The following is an 8,447-nucleotide window of genomic DNA, read 5'->3' as shown; positions in this document are numbered from 1 at the left end:
TGTCGTTTTCAGAGCGACATTCTGTTCCTGCGACTCCTGCAGGTCTATTTTTGTAACTTCCAAACACTGAAGACTTTTTTCCAGCTGATTACTCAACTCCAACATTTCACACATGCTTTGCTTCTGCAAAGTCTGAATTTCACTTTCCTTTTCCATGAGGATGGTATCTTTCTCCATTATAGTCTCTCTGCGTTTTTGCAACTCGACCAAAAAAAGAGCAGTGGATTCTTCCCACTGTGACACATGAGACTTGAGTAGTTCATTCATTTCCTGCAAGTTTCTATGCTCCATTTTAAGCAATTCCAAGGCTTGTTCCTTTTCTTCCATTTTCCGTTGCAAGGCGTCCAACTCAGCCCTGCACACATACTCGGTTTCTTCCAAACCGATGGCCTCCATTGGCTGCTGGCGTCTCTGTTTCCAGCCTGCCATGCTCTCTTGATGAGCCTTTTGTTGAGCTGCAAAGCTCCGCTGAAAATCCGCATTTGCCTGCTGTTGAGCTGCATTTGCCTGCTGTTGAGCTGTATTTGATATAATCAGTTGTTTCAACATCTCCTCCATTTTGAGCTTACTTTTCATCTGAGCACACTGCGTCTCCATAGCAGTTTCATCAGTGTTGCTAGGGACAACAACCTTCCTCTTTAGTAGACTCTCTTTAGGCATGGATGGGGCTGGTTCAGACGGTAACATCCCCTCCATCCATAGAATCCGGTCTCTCATTTCATCTATCTTTGCATTCTTCAGGCGTTTTGAACGCCCCATCTTCAATAACTCCACAAACAAATTTTTCACAGTCCAGCAAAAATTTTCAGACCACTGTCTCTTTAACGCATGTAGTTTTTCTCTCTCTTGCAAGATCTCTTTTCCTGCACACACAGTTTGTGCAGTCACTTGCACCAGACACAACAAAGTTCATCAAATAATTTTGAGACCGCTGTCTCTTTAAAACACTTTTTTTTTTCTGTCAGGATCTTCTCTCCTGCACACATAGATTGTGCAATCTCATGCACCAGATAAAGTTCATCAAACATTTGCACTTCCTTGCAGGGATCTCTGCTTATGCCCGCATCCTCCACCATATGTGAGGGATTAGCTCGGTGGCGGGTGTATGGGTGACCCCTTTGGGGGTGCGTTTTCACAGAGAGATAGCCGAGCAGAGGTTGAAAACAAGACTGATTTATTCATGCAATTTACTTCACACAATTGCAAGCGTCAAAACAGCCAAAATAAAATAAAAGACAAAATAAATCCTTGCCTCTGTGGGCGGCTACCTTCTCACGCTGGAACCTACCTAAGAGTCTGTCTCCAACCTACTGTTGGAGCAAACTTTCTTATCCTACAGCGGATACTCAACAGTCCATGTTTTATCTATAACAGGTCCCTTTACTCTTCAGACTCTTCACATTGAACACAGTTCATTTAACAGATCCCTTTACTCTTCACACTCTTCACATGGAACATGTCCCTTTGTTTTCTTTCCACGTAGCAAAACAGTCCATGTCCTCACCTTTGAGACGTCTTCACACTTGGTTACCCTCCTTAGCTTCACATCGCTTTAGGGGGTCTTCTCCCATGCTCACCAGCTTGTCGGGAGGCACACATCCGACTGTCCCCCTCTCCCAGCCCACACGGCGACAGGCGGCAGCAGTCCTTCTCCCATGCCCACACGGCGTCGGGAGGTACACGTATGTCTGTCCTCCTCTTCCCAGCTCACACAGCGACAGGAGGCAGCACTCAATAGATTTTCTCTGGACAAATTATAGAGGCCTTGATCTCCTCATTCTGAACAGCTGAATGGTTTTCAACTTCCTGCTGGCTCTTTTTGCAGCCAACACCCTATAGTATCAGTGAACTTTTCAAAGCAGGTGGGAATGTGTCTCCTCTCAGTGACTACATTCCCAGATTTACCTGACTTCCTGTCACAGCGTGCAACATACGCAATGACGGTACGAAAATATCGACAATATCGGTAAATCCAAAGGCCGATTCCGATATATCGGGGAAAGTTCATATCGGCCCCCGATATATCGGTGTTGCCGATAATCGATCAATCTCTATTTGCAAGAAAACTGAAATACATCACAGGTGATATCATTTGCTGCTCAGTGATTGCAGTATTCTGGTCTGCATCTCCCCAAGGTAATACTTAAAATCTGACCTGTTAGTGTGCCCTGAGTTGAGAAACACTACCCTAAGGAACCGCCAGTAAACTGGATCCCCCACCCTGCACAGCCAGGCACACTGAATTTTCACAGGGAGACAGGGAATAGTCTGTGACTTTGTTTTTTTGTTATTTATTGGAGGTTAATAACTTGGATAGGGATGGTAGGTTATGGGATGACCACTTAACTTCAGCAACAAAACTTTGGCAAAAACTTTAGAGACATCTTCCTATCAGTGTTGCCAACTGTCATTATTTTTAATGGCAGCCAGTAAAAAAACAGGTACTTTTTTCCTGCCAGTAAATTCCAGTGACAGGAAAAGGTTGCCAGTAAAAAATATGTCTGTGACGCTCGACTCAGAACTGTGCATGCGAAGCCGGCCGGGACCATCCGAGTGCCTGCTACAGTGTGTTCGGGCAGTGGAGGCGGGCCTGGCAGTGCCTGAGCGTGTCGTGTGATGTCATGGTACAAGGGAGCTGTGCAGATCGGCCTCGTGTGTGGGTCTGTGGGACGGGAGCAAGACAAGCTGGGAGCGGGACTGTCAGTGCTGTTTGGACTGGAGGGACCACCTGGCATGGAGAGAGACTGTTACTGTTTCATGTGTGTTTTCCTGCCCATTCTCATTTCTAGCCCACCTGAGTCTTGTCCCTGAGCTACTTACTTACCATATCAAAAGCAAACAACTAAGAAGTATGTGTTTTGCCTTAACCACTTGCCGTCTGCTCACTGGAGCACCACTGCGGCAAAGTGGCTCGATAACGTCTGACGACGTAGTACTACGTCGGCAGACACTCCCCTTTCTCAGCGGCGCGCGCGCGCCGCCGGAGGCTCGCTCCCGCTGTATTCAGTCACAGCGGGAGTCGGGCCAGGGGAGAAGCAGCAGCGATCGTCGCTGCTCTTCCCCGATCGTCGGGGAATCGAGTGTGGAGATCTGCCCGCTTGTGTAAACACAAGCTGGCGGATCTCCTAAGTGACAGGCAGGGTCAGATTGCATAGCTGAACATGCGATCTGTTCTTGTGTCACACAGTCACCTCCCCCCACACACGTTAGTAAGCACCAGGCATACATTAACCCCTCCCTCTCCAATAAAGTTAACCCCTTCCCTGCCAGTGTCATTTTTACAGTAACAGTGCATATATATAGCACTGATTACTGCAGTAATGTCACTGGTACCCCCAAAAGTGTCAAAAATGTCAGTCAAGGGTCCGATCTGTCCGCCACAATGTCGCAGTCCCGCAAAAAAAATCGCAGATCGCCGCCATTACTCGTTAAAAAAAAAAACACCAAAAATGACAGAAATCTTTCCCTTAGTTAGTAAACGCAATATCTTGCGCAAATCAATCAAAATAGGCTTATTGTGATTTTTTTTTTTTTACCAAAACATAGGTAGCAGAAAGCAAATTGGCCAAGAATTTAAAAAAAATAGATTTTTACATTTTTTTGGGGGGGAATTTCATGTAAAAAAATGTGAAAAATATTGTTATTTTTTTCAAAATTTACGCTCTTTTTTTGTTTATAGCGCAAAAAGTAAAAATCGCACAGGTGATCAAATACCACCAAAAGAAAGCTCTGTTTGTGGGAAAAAAAGGACGTAAATTTCGTTTGGGTACAGCGTCGCATGACCGCGCAATTGTCAGTTAAAGTCGCACAGTGCCGAATCGCAAAAAGTGGCCCAGATGTAAGACAGCAAAATCCTCCGGTGGTAAAGTGGTTAATATCTACCTGAAATTACATTGATAACTGCATATTCTACTTGTTTGTAGCCTAAATACTGAAATTTGCACCTAAAACTGTAACTTTGTAACTTTTGAAAATGCCAGTAAAACTTGGCTGTGCCAGTAAATTTTGGGTGCTAATCGTGCCTATGTGAATGTGGGCTCATGGTGGATTCTGAATAGTTTACATCTGGGACTTCCACTGTGTTGTTCACATGTGTGTTGTGATATATCAGTTATCTATTATTTTTGGACAGTGCAACATTTATTTTATTTTATAAGATTGTTTTGGATATTGGTGTATAATATCAATAAGTGCTGTGATCAATTATACACTATATTACCAAAACTCTTTGGACGCCTGCCTTTACACGCACATGAACTTTAATGGCATCCCAGTCTTAGTCCATAGGGTCCAATATTGAGTTGGCCCACCCTTTGCAGCTATAACAGCTTCAACTCTTCTGGGAAGGCTGTCCACAAGGTTTAGGAGTGTGTCTATGGGAATGTTTGACCATTCTTCCAGAAGCACATTTCTGGGGTCAGGCACGGATGTTGGGCAAGAAGGCCTGGCTCAGAGTCTCCACTCGAATTCATCCCAAAGATGTTCTATCGGATTGAGGCCAGTCAAGATCCTCCACCCCAGACTCCCTCATCTATGTCTTTATGGACCTTGCTTTGTGCACTGGTCCAAATAATTTGGTGGAGGGGGGATTACAGTGTGTGGTTGTTTTTCAGAGGTTGGGATTGGCCCCTGAGTTCCAGTAAAGGGAACTCTTATGGCGTCGGCATACCAAGACGTTTTGCACAATTTCATGCTCCAAACGTTGTGGGAACAGTTTGCGGATGGCCCCTTCCTGTTCTTACATGACTGCGCACCAGTGCACAATGCAAGGTCCATAAAGACTAGTGATGGCCTAGGGCGTATTCAGATTGAGCCCACCAGGAAGTCTTTACTGCACACCACCAATCATAGGCAGTGAGGCATTTCCAGACCGGCAGCTGCACATACACACCCAGCCTATGATTGGCATAGTGCAGTGCCAGTTTTCTGGTCGGCTCGATCAGAACACGCCTGAGCCAATTGCTAATAGGCATGGATGAGTGAGTTTGGGCTGGATGAACTTGATTGGCCTGCACAGAGTCCTGACCTGAACCCGATAGAACACCTTTAGGATGAGTTTTTCCCAGTTAAGGGAACTCTTAAAGCATCAGCATACCAAGACGCACAATTCCATGCTCCCAACTTTGTGGGTACAGTTTGGGGATGGCCCTTTGCTGTTCCTGTTTTGATAGAACACCTTTGTGATGAGTTTGAGAGCAGACTGTGAGCCAGGCCTTCTCATCAAACATCAGTGCCTGACCTCACCAATCTGCTTCTGGAAGAATGGTCAAACATTCCCATAGACACACTCCTAAACCTTGTGGACAGCCTTCCCAGAAGAGTTGAAGCTGTTATAGCTGCAGAGGGTGGGCCAACTCAATATTGAACCCTAAGGACTAAAACTGGGATGCCATTTTTTATTATTATTATTATACAGGATTTATATAGCACCAACAGTTTGCGCAGCGCTTTACAATGTGAGGGAAGACAATACAGTTACAATACAATTCAATACAGGAGGAATTAGAGGGCCCTGCTCGTTAGAGCTTACAATCTAGAAGGGAGGATCAAGTGAAACAAAAGGCAATAACTACGGGGGATGGGCTGATGGAGAATATGGAAGTATAGTTGTTAGGTGTGGGTAGGATAGGCTTCTCTGAAGAGGAGGGTTTTCAAGGATTCAGGGAACATTACAGTTCATGTGCGTGTGAAAGCAGGCGTCCCAATACTTTTGGTAATATAGTGTATTTCACACTGATTGGCATAGACATCGAGCGCAGGATACACATGTGTTATTATTTACCTGTTAAGTCTAGGGGAGAGTAGAAACACTCACACCTATCCAATCCTCTGCTTCCCTTCACTCTGGTGCTGGACTGTCCTTCGGCATCCTCACATCCAATGCAGGGCTATGGACCTTGCTTTGGTCTTGATGACTTTGGGGTTCTATGCTGCTAGAGTGTGCAGACACTGCGAGGACGGTCTAGCTGTAGGGTGGAGTAGAGGATCAGGTAAAGCCTCGTACACACGATCAGATTATCGGACACATTTTCGTCCGTTTTTTTGTTGCATGCTAGTCTCATATCAAAAATGAAGAGTTTACTTTCATATGAAAATTCTCATATAACAGAATTTTACTTCAGAAGTGATATCATGAGTTGAATTGTTTTCTATGTATTCTTTTGTTTCTGAGCATGCCTACTCTTGCTCTTACGATTCTTTAGGACGAAAACTGTACTAATTACCGTATATACTCGTGTATAAGCTGACCCGAGTATAAGCCGAGGCCCCTACTTTTACCACAATAAAGATGGGAAAAATGATTGATTCGAGTATAAGCCTAGGGTGAGAATGCAGGGTGGCTGGCATGGTACAGGAGAATGCAGGGTGGCTGGCATGGTACAGGAGAATGCAGGGTGGCTGGCATGGTACAGGAGAATGCAGTGTGGCTGGCATGGTACAGGAGAATGCAGTGTGGCTGGCATGGTACAGGAGAATGCAGGGTGGCTGGCATGGTACAGGAGAATGCAGGGTGGCTGGCATGGTACAGGAGAATGCAGGGTGGCTGGCATGGTACAGGAGAATGCAGGGTGGCTGGCATGGTACAGGAGAATGCAGGGTGGCTGGCATGGTACAGGAGAATGCAGTGTGGCTGGCATGTACAGGAGAATTCAGGGTGGCAAGCATGGTACAAGAGGATGCGGGCATACTAGTGCGGCTGTGTTTCACTTACCTGTTCCAGAGGCGCCTTCATTTTAAAAATGGCGCCGCCCGGCGCCGACACGTCATTGCGCACGCGCCGCCGCCGCTCGGAAGAGCTGGTATATGTTCGGCTATTTCCGACCTGTCCCGAGTGGTGGCGGCGCATGCACGGTGACATGTATACGCCGGGCGGCGCCATTTTTAAATCTTAAACACGTCGGAGCGGCCGGGAACTTTTTTTTTTTTTGTTGACTCGAGTATAAGCCGAGAGGTACGTTTTCTGCACAAAAAAATGTTCTGAAAAACTCGGCTTATACTCGAGTATATACGGTAAATGAAAATCGGACGTTGTGTTCACATATGATAAAAATTTTATAGCTTGCACATCCAGTTTTTGTCATCCGAAAAGTCATAATCGGCTGTGGAAAGCACCATACTAACAATCCAAAAATCAGCAGATTTTCTTATCGTGTGCACGGGCCTTTAGAACAGGGTTTTTCAACCATTTTTCAGTCGAGGCACCCTTTAAAATTACAGACAGTCTCAAGGCACCCCATTCTAAAATGTAAAAAACGATTCTAATCGTTTTACATAATGTGGCAGCATCAACATCCCTAGGACACCCAACATTAGAGGTGATTTATTCCTATAAAGCAAATACACTTTTGCACACTGGTACCGACTAGTATTCCCATGTTTCTCTTCTCCCTCAATTTAACATTCACGTTCAACACCCTTTTTATCAAAACTAAACACTTATTTGGTTGTTAGGACACCAGTGGCTGAAGGGACATAATGATATACAATGAAAACTGTGGCTTTGTGTAACACAAAGGCAGGCTTCATCTACTTGCTGGCTTGTATACATTTTTGGGCAATTTTTAAGCATTTTCCCAAGGCACCCCTGAAGGAACCTCAAGGCACCCCAGGGTGCTTGGGCACCCTGGTTGAAAAAGGCTGATTTAGAATATAACCCTTTGATGCTCCTCCAGACCTAAACCAGCTATTAACCCTTGCAGTGCAGGGACTGTGTGGGATCATTTTGCAGTTGTCCGGAGTTGGACTTTAAACTTCAAATTGGTGGTTAATACAGTAAAACACTCTGCTACTGAGATCATGATATACACTATATATATATATATATATATATAGAATGAGATGATATGGAATGTGATGCGATGAATATATATATAGTAGATGATATGGAATATAATGATATGAATATAGTAGATGATATGGAATGTGATGATGATGCATATAGTAGATGATATGGAATGTAATGATATGAATATAGTAGATGATATGGAATATAATGAGATGAATATAGTAGATGATATGGAATATAATGATATGAATATAGTAGATGATATGGAATACAATGAGATGAATATAGTAGATGATATGGAATGTAATGAGATGAATATAGTAGATGATATGGAATGTAATGATATGAATATAGTAGATGATATGGAATATAATGATATGAATATAGTAGATGATATGGAATGTGATGATATGAATATAGTAGATGATATGTAATATAATGAGATGAATATAGTAGATGATATGGAATATAATGAGATGAATATAGGAGATGATATGGAATATAATGATATGAATATAGTAGATGATATGGAATAGAATGAGATGAATATAGGAGATGATATGGAATGTAATGATATGAATATAGTAGATGATATGGAATGTAATGATATGAATATAGTAGATGATATGGAATGTGATGATATGAATATAGTAGATGATAT

Source organism: Pelophylax lessonae (assembly GCF_965119305.1).
Source record: "Pelophylax lessonae genome assembly, chromosome: 8".
NCBI lineage: Eukaryota > Metazoa > Chordata > Amphibia > Anura > Ranidae > Pelophylax > Pelophylax lessonae.
Note: the sequence above shows the minus strand (reverse complement) of the source record.